The 18843-nt window shown below is 39.2% G+C and overlaps 1 protein-coding gene across 3 annotated transcripts in view; it reads left to right on the top strand.

Annotated features, from left to right (window-relative positions):
• LOC119657659 (Kv channel-interacting protein 4) overlaps positions 1-18843 on the top strand; it is a 443826-nt gene that overhangs the window by 69341 nt on the left and 355642 nt on the right. The gene's annotated exons all lie outside the window — the stretch shown is intronic.

Below are 18843 nucleotides of genomic sequence, written 5' to 3' on the forward strand. Positions count from 1 at the left end.
CAAATTTCACCTCAATCAACTTCTTTGAGTTTAGCAATCGATGCCAATATTTAGAAGTAGCGATAGGCTTAGAGTGCGCTACACCAGCTGCATATGTTTCGCTTAGGAAGTCTTCCAGACTCCTCCTTTCTGAGAAAAATTGTGGACAGTGGAACAAAACTTGCTCCGGGTCCGCAGGTGTGCAACCACATTCAGGATAAAAGGAAGAATCACCCAGCCTGAATTGGTGCTGGTACTTCCTGTAACCACCTTGTCCCTACAGAAATTGCGTCAGATGGTAGTTAATCTTGTCGTGTCGTCGCCCACTCCTCAATACAGGGAATCGAATTGTGGGTTCAGCAACCTCTCTACAAGCCGTCCCACCGTTGCTGCCACTTCTCCAGCGACTCTCGCCTTGCTGCCTTTCGGTATTCTGCATCCTTTTAAGGAGGATCCATTTTCCTTGTCTCGTACAGGCAGCTCTGTCTATCGGGATCATTCCTGCAATAATACACGCTGTGCCTGATATTCTGACGGCGCTGCACACCCTTAGCGCCACTAAGCGGGAAGTCATATTTACCCTTCTGCGATTACTCTGGCACGCCAGTGCTTCCTCCCAAACTGATGTCGCGTATAATAGTGTGCAGCAAACAATTCCGGCCACAAGTAATCTGCGACTGTATCTTGGGCCTCCAATATTAGGCATCATCCGCGCTAATGATACGCTGGTACTTGCCGCTTTCTCACAGGCATAGTCCAAATGTCCCTTAAAGTTGCTTTTAGCGTCAGTCATCATCCCTAGGTATTTGTTAACCGATTTCGAGGTGATAACGTGGCCACCAACACGAATATTAACCGTGTTCCTCTTCCTACGATTGGTAATCAAGAGCACCTCCGTCTTTTGTTCCGGAAGGTCAAGCTGAACCATCTCCAGCCACGATTTTACGGCGCTAATGGTTGCGTCAGCGTACACTACAACCTCTTCAGGTTGTGTCGCGACAACAACCACAGCTAGATCATCTGCGAAACCGATTATCGTGGCCTCCTTTGGCACGGGAAGAACAAGCAGCCCATTATACATGACGTTCCACAGGAGAGGACCCAACATTGAGCCCTGTGGTACTCCTGCGGTGACAGGGTACCGCTTGGATCCCTCATCCGTGCCGTACCAAAGTGTCCTCTGCGAAAGGTAACTGTCTTTTTATCCAATCTCAACTTGCGGAATTGAACGCATTTTCGATGTCCAACGTCACCACGGCATAACATTTTTTAGACGACATCGCGTCTCGAGCCAGCTTCAAAACAACGTCTACGGCGTTAATCGTTGAGTGGGCTTTACGAAATCCAAATTTTCGCTCCAATAGTCCATCCTTATATTCAATGATAGGGACCAGTCTGTTGTAGATGACCCTTTCGAGCACCTTTCCTTCCGCGTCGATGATGCGGTCGGTATGATGATGGGTGTCCTAGGTGCTTATTCGGCTCCGGAAGCAAAACTAGTTTGTCTGTTTGTCACACCCGATTTATTTGGAAACTGCTGAACTAATTGTCACGATTGTGAGAGTATGTGATCTGCTGTTCTCTTTACTTGCAGCAAGTGGTGCCATTTTGTACGTTTACGGGGCGGCTCACCATACATGTGAATAGAGGGTGCAACATTTTTTTCACAGAATGTGGCCATGTGGAGCATCAAAGGAAATTAGTACTTTTCGAAACTGGTTCCATATTTGATATCGGGTGAAACATAAGGGAGCGTGGGCTCAAAATATGAACATCAAAAAGGGTAACAGGTGTCGTTCTCAGAACCTATCCAACCGAAAAAACTGAAAAAATCACAGTGGTGCATTTCTACGAAATCTAGGCCTCAAAATAAATCCGGTTTCAATATCTACACAAATAAAGTTAATAATAGTATATTTCCTCATTTTGGAAATTTACCCGGCAACCCCCCTTATGTCCATCTCAAAAGTACAAAATTTGGCATGGGTGTAAGGGATAGCATAATGCACAATTTGGTGAGGAAAATCCAAATATCATTAACAAAGTTATAGGGGGAGAAACTTTGCCATTTTTTTGAGCATTTCGTGCATTCTACAACCTGTATGACGTCATCATCACATATGAGGTCATCAATTTCACAACGAAATGAGTTCTTAAGAATGGGGTCGCAAAGAATTATTTTGTTTTAGTTTTTTAGTTATTTGTATATGAATATCAATTACTCCAGCCAGACATGTGTATATATAGTATGTGCGTGCTAATGAACTTTGCGGGTAGTGCCTAATTCAGATAGATATAAGAAGTAAATCGGAAATATGGGTACGATCAATTTATATACGTGCATCTATATGTACAGTATTCGGAAATAGGCAGTTTGTTTGTTTAGGGTGAGGATAATATCTATGGCTATAATATGTACGTATGTTTTGTAGTTTAGAAAAATATGAAGGATTAGGTTGGATTTGTAGCTATATACGGATAGAAAAATGGGCGTTGAAGTTTCTTACATAAGATGAACACAACACCTTTATACCCGAAGCGTGAGCTTCCGGTATTCCGGCTAATTTCTAGAGGAAACGTTCACGAGGTAGTTTGAGGGTACAGTCGTCGTTTTACCCAAAGAAGGCTTCCTGACAGATTGACGTTCGAAACAACGTATCGTATCTTTTCATAACCTAAATGCCTCAGGACGTTATCGGAATATTGGAGTTACAAGGGAGGAGGGAATTGTGAAGGTCTTTACAGAAAATTTTGACTTTAGCGCATAATTACATCATGGAAATCCAGGAACTACTCACAACAGATAATTAGAAGAGGATGACTTTTTGTAGGTGGTTTCTCTGGCGAAATTTTTCAGATAAAAGAATCCTATGAATGGATGGACCTAATTTCATAGGAATTGATGTATTCAATAAGAGGAACAACCACACGTGGGATCATCAAAACACCCATGCAATTCGCACTTCTTGACTTCAACATGGGATTAGCGTGAATGGCTGGGTGGATGCAGTAGGCGATGAGCTATTTGATCCTTTTTCCTCATCGACTGGATTCAGTTGCCTTTTATGAAATCTTGGAAAATGAGGTAGTTAAAGAAGAGCTAAAATTCTGAACAATATGCCCAGCCCACAACGGAGAATTGTTACAGAGTTTTTAACTCGAGAATTCGAAGAAAAGTCGATTGGTCGGTATGGCTCACTTTCATGGCCACCCAGTCAAGACCTGATAGCTCGACATTTTAATATTATAATGAAAATGCAATTTATAGCCAGTTGATCAATTTCCGAGACTATCCGCTACAAAGAATTCATGCTGTGTAACATGAATTAAAAGAAAAACTCAAACATTTCTCAGGGCAATTTAGTCAATCAGCAGCAGATGCCGTTTATGCATAAACCACAAAAGAGGCTTTTTGCAGTTCTTTTAGCGCAATTGCTTTGATTTTTATTCAAAATTCTATAAATAAATTTTGTTTGTGCTGCTGTTAATTGAAAACTGAAGCTTCTATTGGTGTTTTTCACTATTAAGAAGACAGGTAAAGTTAAGAGTCAAGAAAATTTTTCGGATTTTTACACCATGCTTTTCTTTTTCTAAAATCTATTAACTGAAAATTTTAAAATCTAAGTAGTATACAATTATATGTCATTCAAAAGGCAAGAAATGGAGTCATCCTTTGAGGATTTTATAAAGTTCTTAATGCGAAACCCCACTTATAAAATATGGAATCAATTTTCCCATCAAAAGTTAATATTGAATTTTTTATAAAATTTGAACGTTTGATTCTCGGGTGGTGGAATGAATTTCGAAACCCTTGAGGCTTTATTCAAATTCGATATTTTCCTTATGGATTCGATCAATCAATCAAGGAAAGTTTTGCTAAGATCAGACTTTTTGACAAGAATTGGAGAAAACGGAATGGTTCAGTAAGGATAAAAGATAGAAGGTTAATTTGGGTGGCATTTTTTCACAAACATACTCGTATGGTTGAATATGCCTTAGTCCTATGCGATTTTCAAGTGGGAACTCTATAAAATATTAAATGGAAATTGCAACTTCGAGAAGAGAAACATGTAGTGAATGCACCCAAATAAAACAAGTCGGGAAGCCGGAAGCCAGACGTTTCAGGTATAAAAGGTTTTGTGTTTCCCTATGTGAGGAGCGATGAGTGCATGACAGTTCCGCGTGTAAATAGTTAATTATTCAATTGTGCGTTATCTTTTAAAGATCCATTTACACACCAACCTCATACGCTTCACACTCGGAGTTTAATATTATTAACAAATGTGAAGAACTTAACCTACAACAGATACAAACAAGTCGCGAAACCGGAAGCTGGACGCTTCAGTTATGAAAGATTTTGTGTATTTCTTATATAAAGACAGTTGGGTGTGCACTTGCCCCATTAGTACGTAGTACGTAATATATGCACATATCATGTGCGAGTATTCACTTTCGGGTGATATTGATATTCGAAGTCTTGAATTTGCAAAAAAGCGACAATTTTGACTTATTATAACTTTGTTAGTAATGCTGCTATTTTCACCACACTTGGTAGGATGCTTTATGTTATAGCCTATATTACTGCAAAACTTCGTGGTGCTTGGATGAACTTAAGGCGGGTCTTGCAGTCAATTACTAAAAATAATAGTAATATACTATTATTAACTTTAATTTAAAAAAAAATTGCACCCTCCTTCCGCATGTATGGTTACCCCCTTAAATTCAACGTGAAAGGATATAACTCGCTGTAAACGTGAGCGTTCACAGTTCCCAGCTTTCCAGCAAATTTGGTGTCAATCGCTATAAGTGTCTCCGAGAAAAATGCGTGTGACGGACAGACAGGCCCATATACAGACAGACAGTAAACCAATTTTAATAAGGTTTTGTTTTACACAAAACCGTAAAAAGGGCTGTGCAGAAGTAGATTTTTCACTCGAATGTTAATTATTCTCGTTAATTATGTCAATTCAGTAAATTTCTAAAAGTTGGTAATATACTGTTAGTTTATTTGAGTATTGTTTGATTTTTTTCGGATTTTTGGGTTGGGTAGTTTCCAAAAATGTGTCCTGTCTCACTTTAAGTGTGTACATTTTGACTCCTTACTCGCACACTTTACAATTCACCTCAAAACTAATCAATAATCGGCTATATTCGGTGAAAAAAAAAAATTAATTCCCCCTTTGCATGTATGGGGAACCTCGCTTTAAACTCCACATAAATGTATATCAGTCGCTTAAAACGTGGGATTTTATAACTCCCATCTGTTCACCAAATTTTGGTGGGATTGGTTGATTCGTTTTGGAGGAAACAGCGTGTGACAGACAGACATTGAATCGATTGTAGTAAGGTTAACCTTAAAAATAGGTTCGGTACTCTGTTTGTTACGAAACTTTTAAGGAGTTCTTCTGAGTAAGGCAGGGCCCGAGTCCAGGAGGAGGTACCAGAAGTCAAGAGACGAAGTGGCACAGACTAGTCGAGGCTGTGGTGACTGGGTATATCTAAGCGGTTTTTCCAAAGCTCGGAGCATGTTTTCTCTTGTGTATTAACTCCACACCCAAATTACTCGAAAACGATTGAACCTCTTCGAGCGAAATTTAGTGAGAATTCCTTATCTGTGAATCCTCCATGACATAACTTTTTATTAAGCTTAAAAATGGCTCCACATATATGCGAAGAGCAGGTTATTTTTATTTCGTAGATTATATCCAGTCAGAGTATCATATAAAAGGGTTCCATTATTGCTTTTCGGAATTAGCATAAACTTTCTATGTCAGTTGTAAAATAAGTGAGTTAGGACTTAAAATGTCGCCACCATAAAGTGTAACAGGTCTCTTTTTCAGAGCTGATCGAAACGAAAAATCTGAAAAAGATCACAAATGCTCAAATAATGTTAAAAATGGTATATGGTTGTATTTTACAAATTTTGCATAAAATCGTTCTAGTGTTTATTCTACCCATCCGAAATTTGTCATAAATCCTTTAACACAACGCATAACAATAGAAACTTTGTGTAAATCATGCTATTATTTATAAAGTTATAGTTGGTCAAAGTTTTCCATTTCGTGTGAATTTACTGCCCAAAAATAGATCATCATCCTCCGAAGAATGTTTGGCCCCCTACATGAGGATGGATGATTCCGTAGCCTACATAACGACGAAATCTATGAGCGACACTATGACCGTCTGGTTGTGGATAAAATCCGGTTCAATAGGTTATTGTGGGCAGGTCATTTAATCCGTATGGATGAGGATGATCCAGCCCGGAAAGTCTATAAGGGCAATATCTATGGTGGAAAAAGAAGACGAGGCATACCCTGTCTAAGATGAAGCGATGACGTAGGTCAGGACATCAGACAGCTCTTAGGAATAGAATTGGTGGACCTCGGCGCAAAACCGGGATGTCTGGAGTTCCTTATTAAGGCAGGCCTAGGCCTAGGTTGTTGCGCCGTTGATGATGATGATTGAAGAGATCATATACAGAAAATATTTCATAAGTTGAGTGATATACGTATCCACATCACTACCGCAGAGAGATTTTTCACATAAGAAAAACACAAAACCTTTCGTAGAAGCATCTTGCTTTTGGTTTCCCGACTTCTTACTTATTTTGATGGATATGAGGGCGCTCGCTGAAAGTATACTATTCACTGCACTCTCAACATTCAGGATATTTTTACCGTACCTTCCTGTGATTGATGTATGGGTCGTTTTGAATCTTGAAGTGAGGATCTCCAAATATGGTTTATGGTTTGGCTTCTTTGTCCCTCAGCAGAAGGCTGATAGCACGGAAATAGCACACATTATTTCAGAAATCGCTTATAAATTCTTTACTATGTGCAGCTGTGGCACTCCTTAACATTTGGTTGTGTGGCTTGCTGTTAACTAATTCAAAAATCTGGATCAGGTCCTTTAGTACTGCAACTCTTTAAGGTAATTGTTAAAAATTCGCGGTTTTCAGACTGTTGCATTGGTAGAAGTCACGGAATTACGTCAGAATTAATGAACAACAGAAAGAGGATATAAAATAATAAAAAACACTATCGTAAGCTAGATATTGCGTCCCATTGACATGGCTTGGTCGTGATCTTTCCCTTTTTCATTGTTTCTGAAGCATACTGTTTTTGTCTCGAGTCAATGGTGAGAAAGGAAAAGAACCACCAAAACATCTGACCGATCAACCAAAACTGGCAACCAAAGAGACAGTTGATTGCGTGTCGATGGATGCTTTGCGGGGTTGCTTATTGATGCAATTTCGCTCTTTCTTAAAGTTTTAAGTAAAACAAAACCTTATTAAAATCGGTTCAATGCTGTGTCTGTTTGTCACAAGCGCTTTTTTCAGAAACAGCTATAGCGAATGACAATAAATCTGGTAGTGAAATGGAAATTATGAACGCCCACATATGTAGTGAGTTACGTCCTTAGAAATATAGCTTAAAGTGGAGGGAGGAATGTAACATGGTTTTTCATCAAACATAATCGAGTGGGATATTAAATGAAAGGTCTCTTTCCGAAGCCTGAAGTCTTATTTTTGGCATTTATTAGAAAGACATATAATCATATAATATATAATCATGTTTATCACGGACCCATTCTCAGAAACTACCCAATCTAAAAATCTGAGAAAATCACGAAGCTGCCCTTATACGGTGTCCACGCTTCAAAATACTTTCGGTAAAGACATCTACCCAAATTAAGTTAATAATAGTATTTTACTATGTTTTCGGGAAATGGACTAGAAACCCATTTAAGTTTATCCTAGAGTCATCAGTTTTTCTAGTAATATAGGCTATAGTATCAAGTTCAAACTGGTCAAACCCAAAACGTCCAATGTCAATATCACACTAAAGTTGAGTAGTCTGATACGCTACATACATATAAATTACGAACTACGTATAGTTCTGCACTCAAATCCAATTAATCAATAAATTCGCTAAACCTTTCATACCTGACGCTTCGAGCGCACGGTTTTCGACGTGTTTGGCTTTATTCTTACTAGGCTGATTCCGCTTGTCATTTTGAAAAAAAATAAATTTTTAATTGCATTTTGTATTACTATCTCAGAATTTTAAGTCGATACGAATAAATTTGAATGAGATATAATCGTTGAAGAATCCTTCGACCAAGCACCAATTTTCACTGTTAATCAACTAAATCGCTTGACATTTTTTGGTTTAAATGATTTAGTTCGCCACAATTTTGGTCACGGCAAAACATAAAAATATTTTGTTTTAGACGGTCATTTGTAACTGTATAATATTTTTCAATAAAAAATTACTGAAAGTTGTTCAATGAATGCACTTTAAAATGAAATAATGGTGGGTCAAGAAAATTCCGTAATTTATTTAAAAAAAAAAAAAAATCGTAAAAATAATCTATTTTTTGCACAACAAGTGGGGTTAACCACTTAAATTCTGCTAACGCAGTTTATAATAGCCAACTTGAAATCAAGATATTAATTTCAATTGTGCCCAAATATACAACTTTTTAAAATAATCTCGCTCATGATAAAAGCTTCCACGATTTTATTAGAAGTCGAAATCATTTTATTTGTAAAACATTATTTCAATGAAATCCCAGGTCAGCTGATGTAAAAAAAATGAAAATCACTTTCAAATCTAACCCAAAGAAATTGAATGACAACAATGAATGTTAAGTGTAATATGTAAAAGCATTTGTCTAACTAGAAAAGACGTACATTGCAAATCAACCTAAAATGTTAAATAGCCCATCGGCTTGAATATTCAGACCAATCTTAGCTAGCAAGTTATAACTATCGTAAATTATATGAGATATCAGCGATGATGTCTTCCTTCTCGCAAATAGATGCGATGCAGGCCGGTGTGGATTGTTCTTACTTCGAACGTGATCACAGCCTGTTACGCTACTTATCCAGCGCAAAATTTTCGGAAACCCGTAGCCGCTGTTAATAATATTAATAGAACGTTATTTATCATAGATACATTGTACTTCAATGGCACTAGATTTGAATTCAAGGTTTCGCTAAATCAAGGGAGAGTTGATTAGAACTGGTAGCTTAACTGACGAATTTTTGCATTCGGGGGATAAAAATATCATTACAATAATTTAACTGATCCAGGTGGGTAATTACGTTATATTTAAGGGGTCTATTGTAATAATTATTTTTTCGGGGATAAGTCAATTGCACGGAGTAACAAACGGAGCAGATTTAAACTTATTTAGTCAATGGCTAACTTACCACATGAGTTCAATTTTAGGTTCTTTTCAAATTGTATTTACATTTTTGAGGTTCCCTTCATTTTTGAGGATCATTGCGTTCCCCCGATATTATTACCTTGATTTGACTCAGATACTCATTCATAGCTGGGTCAACTGGTATCTGACACCGAGTCACGATAACAAACTCCTCTGCCACCAGCGAGATTTAAACCGTGACCTTCTGCTACGACAGCCCAGCGCTCTAACCAGTTGAACCATTTGGACACACTATATTCATATAAAAGGAATATTTTCATAAAATTCTTTCTTCGACTTTACGGCGAATCGCATATGTTATGAGGAAGGGAATTCTGTTGGAACGTTTGGATTTGATTAGTTTGGTGTTACTAGTTATGGCTGCATTGGTTGTTTCAGTAGTTAAGCTAACTTCTCCGTTAAGTTTTTCGTGTAAAGTACCATTAAACCTAAGCTATAAGGTAGAACTTCTCTAAATTTATCCCAGTTGCTGAGAAAATGGGGGGTGATTTGCCAGTATTCAGTTATTCTGAAATGAGAATCTTCAAGTCAACCGCGACAGACATTCTTGTAAGGGTTTGCAGCTCCTGACTTTGGAAAGACAATAACTTCAAGTTGAATGACGGGCAAGATCCGCGGCGCTTTAGCCAGAGTCACCGATGGATGACGCTGCCTTTCAAAAATTTACCAAGTGTACTACTAATTAATTTCCGTGTTTTTGTATAGATGGCGTTCTATGTTTGGTGTCGCTGTTGGTGACACATACCTGTCATTTTATTTAGTTGCTGTCAAGTGTCTAAACTGCGTTGACGTTTCCCCAAAAAGTTGCTCCAGCAAGTTTTTATTGCGCGTCTAATATGTCGGCGTACGTACCGAATTTTGAGTATATGCGCCATGCATTTCATTTCATGTTCAATCAAGGAAAAAAAGTGTCTGAGAGCCACTGAACACGTGTCGAAGTTAATGGCGACCGTGCATTAACACTTCGAACATGTGAAACATGGTTTCGACAATTCAAAAATGGAGATTTCTAGCTGAACGGCTCCGCACGCTCCGGCAAGCGAAAATGGTTTGATGACGCCGAATTGCAAGCATTATTGGATGACGACAGCACGCAAACCCAACAAAAGCTTGCAGATACGTTGGGAGTTCAAAAGAAAGCAATTTCGAAACGTCTGCGAGCCATGGGAAAAATTCAGAAGTGTGGAAAGTGGGTGCCGCATGGACTGACCGAGAGACAAATGGAGATCCGAAAAGTGACGTGTGAAATGCAGCTTCAACGGTACAAAAGAAAGTCTTTTCTCCATCGAATTGTTACGGCCGACGAAAAGTGGATTGTCTTGCAGAACCCTAAACGCAACAAATCGTGGGTAAGTCCAGGTGAAGCATCGACGGCACGACCAAATCGTTACGGTCGGAAGGTCATGCTGTGTGTATGGTGGGACTGAAACCTATTGAAACTGTGAACGCCGTTCGCTACAAACAACAAATGAAAGATTTAAGCCGTGCGATTGCGGAGAACCGATCAGAATATCGAGAAAGGCAGAAGAAGGTGACTTTGCTCCACTACAATGCACCATCGCATAAGTTGAAAGTCGTTCGCGACACGCTGGAAAAACTCAAGTGGGTGGTGCTTAACCATGCGGCTTACTCACCAGACCTAGCCCCATCGGATTACCACCTCTTTGCCTCATTGGGCCACGCACTTTCTGAGAAGCACCTCGACTCCTCCGAAAATTTTGCGGAAATGGCTCACTGAATGGTTCAACTCCAAAGACAGTCAATTCTACTGGCGTGGTACTCACAAATTACCAAAAAGGTGGGAAAAATGTGTAGAAAGCGATAAAAAACAATTGCGAATAAAATAACTATTACGATTCCCTTGGAATTATGTGTTTTATTCACAAAGAAACCGGAAATTAATTAGGAGTACACCTGGTATATCTAAAATTGAAGTTCCACCAATGATAAGAGAGTTAAGTCTAGAATGCAGATTGACTAAGATTTTGAAATTTTAGCTGTTTGCCAACTCCATTTGCGCAACAAACATTAAAATGTAATTTCCGGATGAAAAGATAGTCCCTAGCTGTTGTAGTTTATTATACAGGGTATCCCATTCACGAAGGTAGGTATTTGACTGGTGGATAGCACTATTCCTTTCTATTTTTTATCGTTACAGAATTATTGCATTTTCCGCAAATAGTGTCAAAAGGTTTAATCTGCTCAACGAAATCACAATTTTCCATTGCCCCAACCATTTAATTCCAGATTTGATACCATTTTTGAGAACTACAGAAAGTTTCGTGTTAATGGATATTTTCCCAATTGCAAAGGTCCCCGTTACTCCGAAGATTAAAGAAATTTCGAAATTGTTTTTTCATCAACATTTTTCAATGGAATATTTTAACTATGAGTGTCCGGATAGCCGAGTGGTTAGAGCGCAAGGCTGTCGTACGGAAGGTCGCGGTTCAAATCTCACTGGTGGCAGTGGAATTTGTATCGTGATTTGACGTCGGATGCCAGTCGACTCAACTGTGAATGAGTACCTGAGTCAAATCAAGGTAATAATCTCGGGCGAGCGCAATGCTGACCACATTGCCTCCTAGTGTACCGTTACGGTCTTGAATGAAGTGCTCTAACACACTTCAAGGCCCTGATCCAATATGGATTGTTGCGCCAACGATTATTATTATTATTATTATTTTAACTATACTTTAAACTAACAAAGCTGCAAAGTTGATATAAGTTGTCCCATTATGATAGCTGTAGAATGACATGTCAAAATGATGGGCTTAATTATGGAAACTTTACGAATATTATGCAATGTAAAACAAGTCGGGAAACCGGAAGCTAGATGCTTCAGGTATGAAAGGTTTTGTGTATTTCTTTTATAAAATATGCATATATTATGTGAAAACAACCACTTTCAAGTGATATTGACATTCATAGACTCGAATTTGCAGAGGAGCGCAGATTTGACCTAGTATAACTTTGTTAGTAGTAGTGCGATTTTCACCAAATTTGGCAGGATCATGATCTATACTGTAGCCTACATTGCTGCAATTTTGTGATTCTAGGGTGAACTTAAGAGGGGTTTTCCTGTCAATTACTAAAAATTATAGTAATATACTATATATGCTAATATACTGTGTCCGGATAGCTGAGTGGTTAGAGCCCAAGGCTGTCGTACGGAAGGTCGCTGTTCAAATCTCACTGGTGGCAGTGGAATTTGTATCGTGATTTGACGTCGCATACCAGTCGACTCAGCTGTGAATGAGTACCTGAGTCAAATCAGGGTAATAATCTCGGGCGAGCGCAATGCTGACCACATTGCCTCCTAGTGTACCGTTGCGGTCTTGAATGAAGTGCTCTAACACACTTCAAGGCCCTGATCCAACATGGATTGTTGCGCCAACGATTATTATTAATATACTATTATTAACTTTATTTGAACAGGTATCGATATGGAGGCTATTTCGGAGCCTAGGCACCATATAGTGGCAGCCCCCTGATTTTTTACAGATTTTTCGGTTGGGTAGTTCCTGAGAATGGGTTCGTTGAAAAAATGACCACTTTCAACCCCCCGCACTCCCCATCTTTTCAGCAAAAGTCAAAACTACTACCGGCTTCGAAAAGTACTAACCGCGACCTTTAATTTGATATCCCAGATGGCTATATTTGATGAAAAAAAATTACACCCCCCTTTTGCATGTATGGGGATCTCCTCCCTTAAATTCGACGTATGTATCCGTCAGCATTCACAGTTTCCACCTTTCTACGAAATTTGGTGTCAATCGCTATAACCGTCTCCGAGAAAAATGCTTACGGCGGACAGACAGACAGACAGACAGACGGACAGGCAGATAGACAGTAAACCGATTTTAATAAGGTTTTGTTTTAGACAAAACGTTAAAAAGCGCCTTTAGGACACGTGATTTGTTCCACTTCAAAACCACATTTCCGATCATTTAATGTGTGATATCCGCAAATTTTCTATAACCAAGCTATGGCAACCTTTGCCAACAATAAGTAGCGTTACAATATTGCCTTTTGAAATTTAAATGAAAAAATAATTTCGAAATTTCCTTAAAGGTTGAACAGTTGTATCTTCGAAGTGACGATTACTTTTGCAATTGAAAAAATGGCCATTTATATGAAAAGCTATATAATAATAATTATCGTTGGCGCAAAAATCCATATTGGATCAGGGCCTTGAAGTGTGTTAGAGCACTTCAGTCAAGACCGTAACGGTACACCACAGTATACTGTAGGAGGCAATGTTTTCAGCATTGCGCTCGGCCGAGAGTATTACCCTGATTTGACACAGGTACTCATTCACAGCTGAGTCGACTGGTATCCGACGTCAAATCACGATACAAATCCCACTGCCACCAATGAGATTTGAACCGCGACCTTCCGTACGATAGCCTTGTGCTTTAATCACTGAGCTATCCGGACACTATATAGTTTCCATAAATGATATCAATCTGGGATTAAATGAATGGAGGAGTGGAAAATTGTAATTTTGTTGGGCAGGTCAAGGTTTTTGACACAAATTACGAAAGGCGCTTTTACTCTGTAACAGTAAAAGATAGAGTACCAATTCGAAGGAACAATTTTCCCCAAACGAGTGCTGCTATCTCCCATTAAAATTTCTACCATCGTGAAAGTGACACCCTGTATAGTAGAGTGTATTGTTGATTTTCTTCTATAGTGCTACACTACGATGTCGATGTCGTCCTTCAAATTCGAAAATTGGGCAGCATTCTTTCGTTTGTTGGTCCTGGCTCCTGACTTTAGTACGGCCTTTTTTGCGGTTTGCTCAGTTCATGCAATTTTTCATCTACTTTGTCGGCTGCTTTTGGTTGGTAACTTTAGTTATATTTTTTTTTGTTGTCGAGCTTTTAACAGTTAGAAATTCAGTACTTCTACGAACTAAATGAGATGTGGTACCGAAATTTAACTTTCGAAAAATTAAATTGATTATTTGCATATAGTTTTATTATCAATAACACATTGGTGGGCAACGATTGATCTTAAGAGTAATTAATTTATTAAGGCGATGGTAAATGGAAATTCAGTTTATGGAAGATGATTTTCCATCATAGTTTGTCAATTACCATCACCGGTGTGCAATATTATCCAATTCCCCACCCCCAAAGTCCTAAACTTGTGGCGCGGATGGATTCGCGGCATTTGAAATTTATTTCGAATGTTGCGACATTACCATACCAGCGGACAGATGACGTCAACGGCGCTCTCCACTCAGTTTAGACCTCGCTACAGGACTGAAGAGCAGAGTAGGTGACGACAGATGTCATTTTTAACAAATTGAGATGTAAAGCGGAAAAAGAAAAGAAAACTACCAACTCCTCGTCTGATTAGATTTTAGTGCGCTGCTACATAGTTGTTGTTTCATCATTTTTATTATTATTATAAAAATAAAGTAACATAGTTTCGCATTCGTACGTTAGATCATAAAGAAATGTCTAAAAACTGTCGGTACACATGATAATATCAAGCTTTTTTTCTAATTAGGGTTCTTTTTAACGACGAATTAATCTTATAAGTTCGGAATTCTTTTTCTTTTCAAAAAACGGCGAGATTCCATCATCAGCTACATATAACTAAAAATACTACGTTCGCATCCCACTATGAGCTTCCTTGCATTGTGCAGTCATAGCATTATTCAAGCTTGTAGCCGCTCGTGGACTACCGATTACTCGTATCCTGCTTATTAAATGCTTAAGCACGATAATCTCCTTCGACATTCCGTTCATCCTGGAACCGTTCCAAGCATGATAATATGGCGAATTCCTTCTACCATTGCAAGTGCTGAATTTCGCTGTTGTGCGGAAGTTAGATACAAGATAAAGAAATGCACTCCTCAATATAATGCATGCACAAATATACGTTGGTAGCTCACCGGCCACGGACTGAGTGCATTCTTTTCGTTTCGAGAAACTTTGCAATATCTTAAGTTTTAGCATACCATGACACATTTTTGAACACACCATATATTGTACTATATATGTATATATTAGAAATGGTGAGCCAGCAATGAACAGTGACATTTGGATACGTTCTATTCACTCTTACACTGGTAGTTTGAAACATAGGAATTTGAAAAGGCACAAAGTGACTTGGTTTGTTCTCTGCTGCAGTATACAGGAGCATGCGTATATATGTTTTAAAGTCATTCCAATAAATTAATGTTTGGTTTATTATTAGGTAAACCTATAAAATTCTCTTAAAACCATTGCACTATTATTATATATAATACATGTACATATGTTGAAAACTCTCCTGTAGAAACTGGATGACGCAGTACTTCAGAGCCTCAAATCCAACCGTAAATACAAATTTCGGGAGTTGCCCATCTTCGGCTCTAACCTCTCTCTCTGCTGCGAAAACTCGGAAAAGGGATCCCGGCCATACATTCCGGCCACCTTTCGCAAGGAAGTGTTCCACGCGGTTCACGACTTAGCGCATCCAGGCGTCAGGATGACAAATCGGCTAGTCACCGAGAAATACTTCTGGCCCTCCATGAATAAGGACGTCAACTCCTGGTCCAGAGAATGCATCGCATGCCACAAGTGTAGGGTCACTAGGCATGTAAGAAAATAAGCAGGCTCATTTTCCCGCACTAGCAAGTGATTCCACATTATACACCTCGACATTCAAGCTCCATTGCCTCACAATCATTGACAGATTTACGCGGTGGCCTGAGGCAATACCTCTGAAAGATATTACGGCGCAATCTTGTGCCGAAGCCCTCCGTCGAGAGTGGATCCTCACTTTGGTGTTCCTGCAGTGATCATTACTGACCAGGGAATACAATTTAAGTTGACTCTTTTTGCGGAGTTAGGCAAACTAATGGGATTCAAACGCCGGCGGACTACTGCATACCACCCGCAATCCAATGGGATGCTAGAACGTTGGCACCATACGCTGACAGCCGCCATTATGGTTCGCGACGATCGGTCCTGGACTCAAGTCTTGTCTCTAGTCCTACTTGGCCTACGAACAACCCGCCGAGAGGAATTTGCTGCCAGCCCCGCGGGATTGAAATACGGGTACTCCCAAGTGATCCAGTCTTCGACAAGAGATCGGGTCTAACAGATTCGGGATTGCTACGCCTGCTGAGAGACAATCTCCACCGCCTTAAAACTACACCTCCCACCCGACACACATCCTCACCTACATGCGCTCCCAAGGAGCTGGAGACGTGCACGCACGTCCGGAAGCCGCTGCAGCCTCCAGGCACATACCGTGTTCTCGAGCGGGAAGAGCATTTCTTCCAACTCGAGATCGGGGGGGGGGGGGGGGGCACAAAAAGGCTGTCTCCTTATCCAGGCTGAAGCCCGTGTGCGCCCCAAAGCAACGTTGCGTTCGCTTCGTCGAATGATGGAATACGCAGTTCCGGGTTCAGTCGCTGAAACTACTAGGTTTCATTTGGGTGCGGAGTGATGTGGCGCAGCGGGGTTGACAACATTTGAAATTTATTTCGAATGTTGTTAATTCGACCACCGGTGTTCTCCGTGGCGGCCTACTCCTCTGATTAGAAAAAATTATAAAAAAATAATTGAAGTTGACAGTCAGTTCACAACTGTTCACGAGTTGCTAGCGTTTTTCACCGAAACTTGCCGCATTCATTTATGTGTAATTTTAAAGTTGAATTACTCACCTTATCATTTTGAGAAAGCAGAAATATAATTCGAAATACAAGAAAGAAATTTCATTTGTCATTCTTTATCTTATATTAACGCAAATTTTGTGATGCTAGGGTAAACTTAAGAAGGTTCCCAGACAGTTTCTAAAAACTAATAATTTCTAAAACTAATAAACATGGTAATATACTATCTTTAACTTTATTTAAACAGTATTTTGAAGCATGGATATATGTGCATGGCCCACGATATTTCTTTTTGAAAGTTAGGTTGAATAGTTTCCGGGAACGGAGTAACTGACCCTTTTCGGACCCCGAACTCCGCCCCTCTGAAACCAATGTCAAAACTAATATCGTGCTAATACGGTAAAGTACTAATCGAAACTTTTCATTTGATATCCCACACAGCTATACTCGGTGAAAAAAATTTTACACCTTCCTTTTGCATGTATGGGGACCCCCTGAAACTTAATGTGGAACTATGCTACTCAATGTTTGCAATAAGATTCACAGGTGCCACCTTTTTACCAAATTTCGTTTCAATAGGAGTAACCGTTTCTGAGATATAAGGTGTGACAGACACTGAACCGATTTTAATAAGATTTTACACAAACCCTTTAAAAGGATGATGCCACATTTGATGAAAGGTTACCTGATACCTGATCCCAGTGGATTTCTTAAGCACCCTATCCCCGTTCAGTTCGATCCGTCAGTTAACCCTGAAGAGTCCGCATTTGCCCGACGGCCGTAACGTGGATGGGATGAAGTTAGTCTGAGAGTTTTGACTGTTCATGCGGTCGGTGATCGAACGAAAAATGATTCGGTCACCCAGCCAGACATGGTTATTTAAGGTGAGCGCGGATTTGCTGTGAGCGAGAATTTTATGGGTATTTTTATCACTGTTGAACATTTTTGGTAAATGGTCATACACGTCTAGAGTTCAACTAATCATGCCAGTACGTGGCTGGTATTTTCAGTTTAACTGACGACCGGGTGCATTGGGAGCTCTACCGGCGTAACCGATATGCCAAACTGAATGGCGAGCTTTAAACAGGGAATGAAGGAAATTTATATCCACTCCCGTGAAGTGAGAATAAATAAAATGAAAATTTCAGACAAACCAATTTCGATTTCTGGTGGAAAGCCTTTAAAATCTTCAAAAATAAAACATAGTTTGGTTTTATTGGTTTGGTATGATTTGGAAAGACAAATTTGCAACTCCCAAAAATGTCTTTTCATCAAAATTCAAGAAAAAATTAAATGCATATCATACGTTTATTCACCATATCTACGATTACATCAGCATTCTACTCCACTTATACTGGACACGGATGCACCACCTATTGAAACAAAGATAAGAATATATACGTAGTACATACCTTTAAAAATGTGCAATATGTAAATAACCCACAAAAAAATCTAACTATTATTTTGCGTCTCCGAAACATATATAAAGATTTTCCGATCCCTTCTTTCTCTTATTCTTGTTGAAGGTTCCTTTTTGTACCGCTTCATCCCTCACTACCTCTCGTGATGCAGCCTGTAGTCATTTGATCAGCTTTTCTGAATACTCTGAATAACATCACAGGATAGGACTTTAAAAGCACCTTGTAACTATGATTATAATATTCGCCCATGTGAAAAGTCTGCCTAGTTAACTTAATTGTTAGGTTCCATTCTCATTTTTTGAGCCCAAGGTACATTAATTAAGCTTATATTTCGGTTTTGTTCTCTATCGTTTAAATGCTTTTTCTACAATTTAAGACTTGTCAGGAATATGACAACAACACAGCCTCATCAAACGCATTCTTTATCAGGAGGTTTTTTATACCTTTGCCGATTTTCCGTGCTAGATAACCCATTACGGAACAAAACGTTCCTCTTGTCTTAGACATTTCGACGACAGACCGAGAAAGAATCTGACATTTGTTACCTCCGTATGGTTGCTTTTGTAGAATTTTCTCAGTTATATAAATTGCTTT

Source organism: Hermetia illucens, chromosome 5, assembly GCF_905115235.1.
Source record: "Hermetia illucens chromosome 5, iHerIll2.2.curated.20191125, whole genome shotgun sequence".
Lineage (NCBI taxonomy): Eukaryota > Metazoa > Arthropoda > Insecta > Diptera > Stratiomyidae > Hermetia > Hermetia illucens.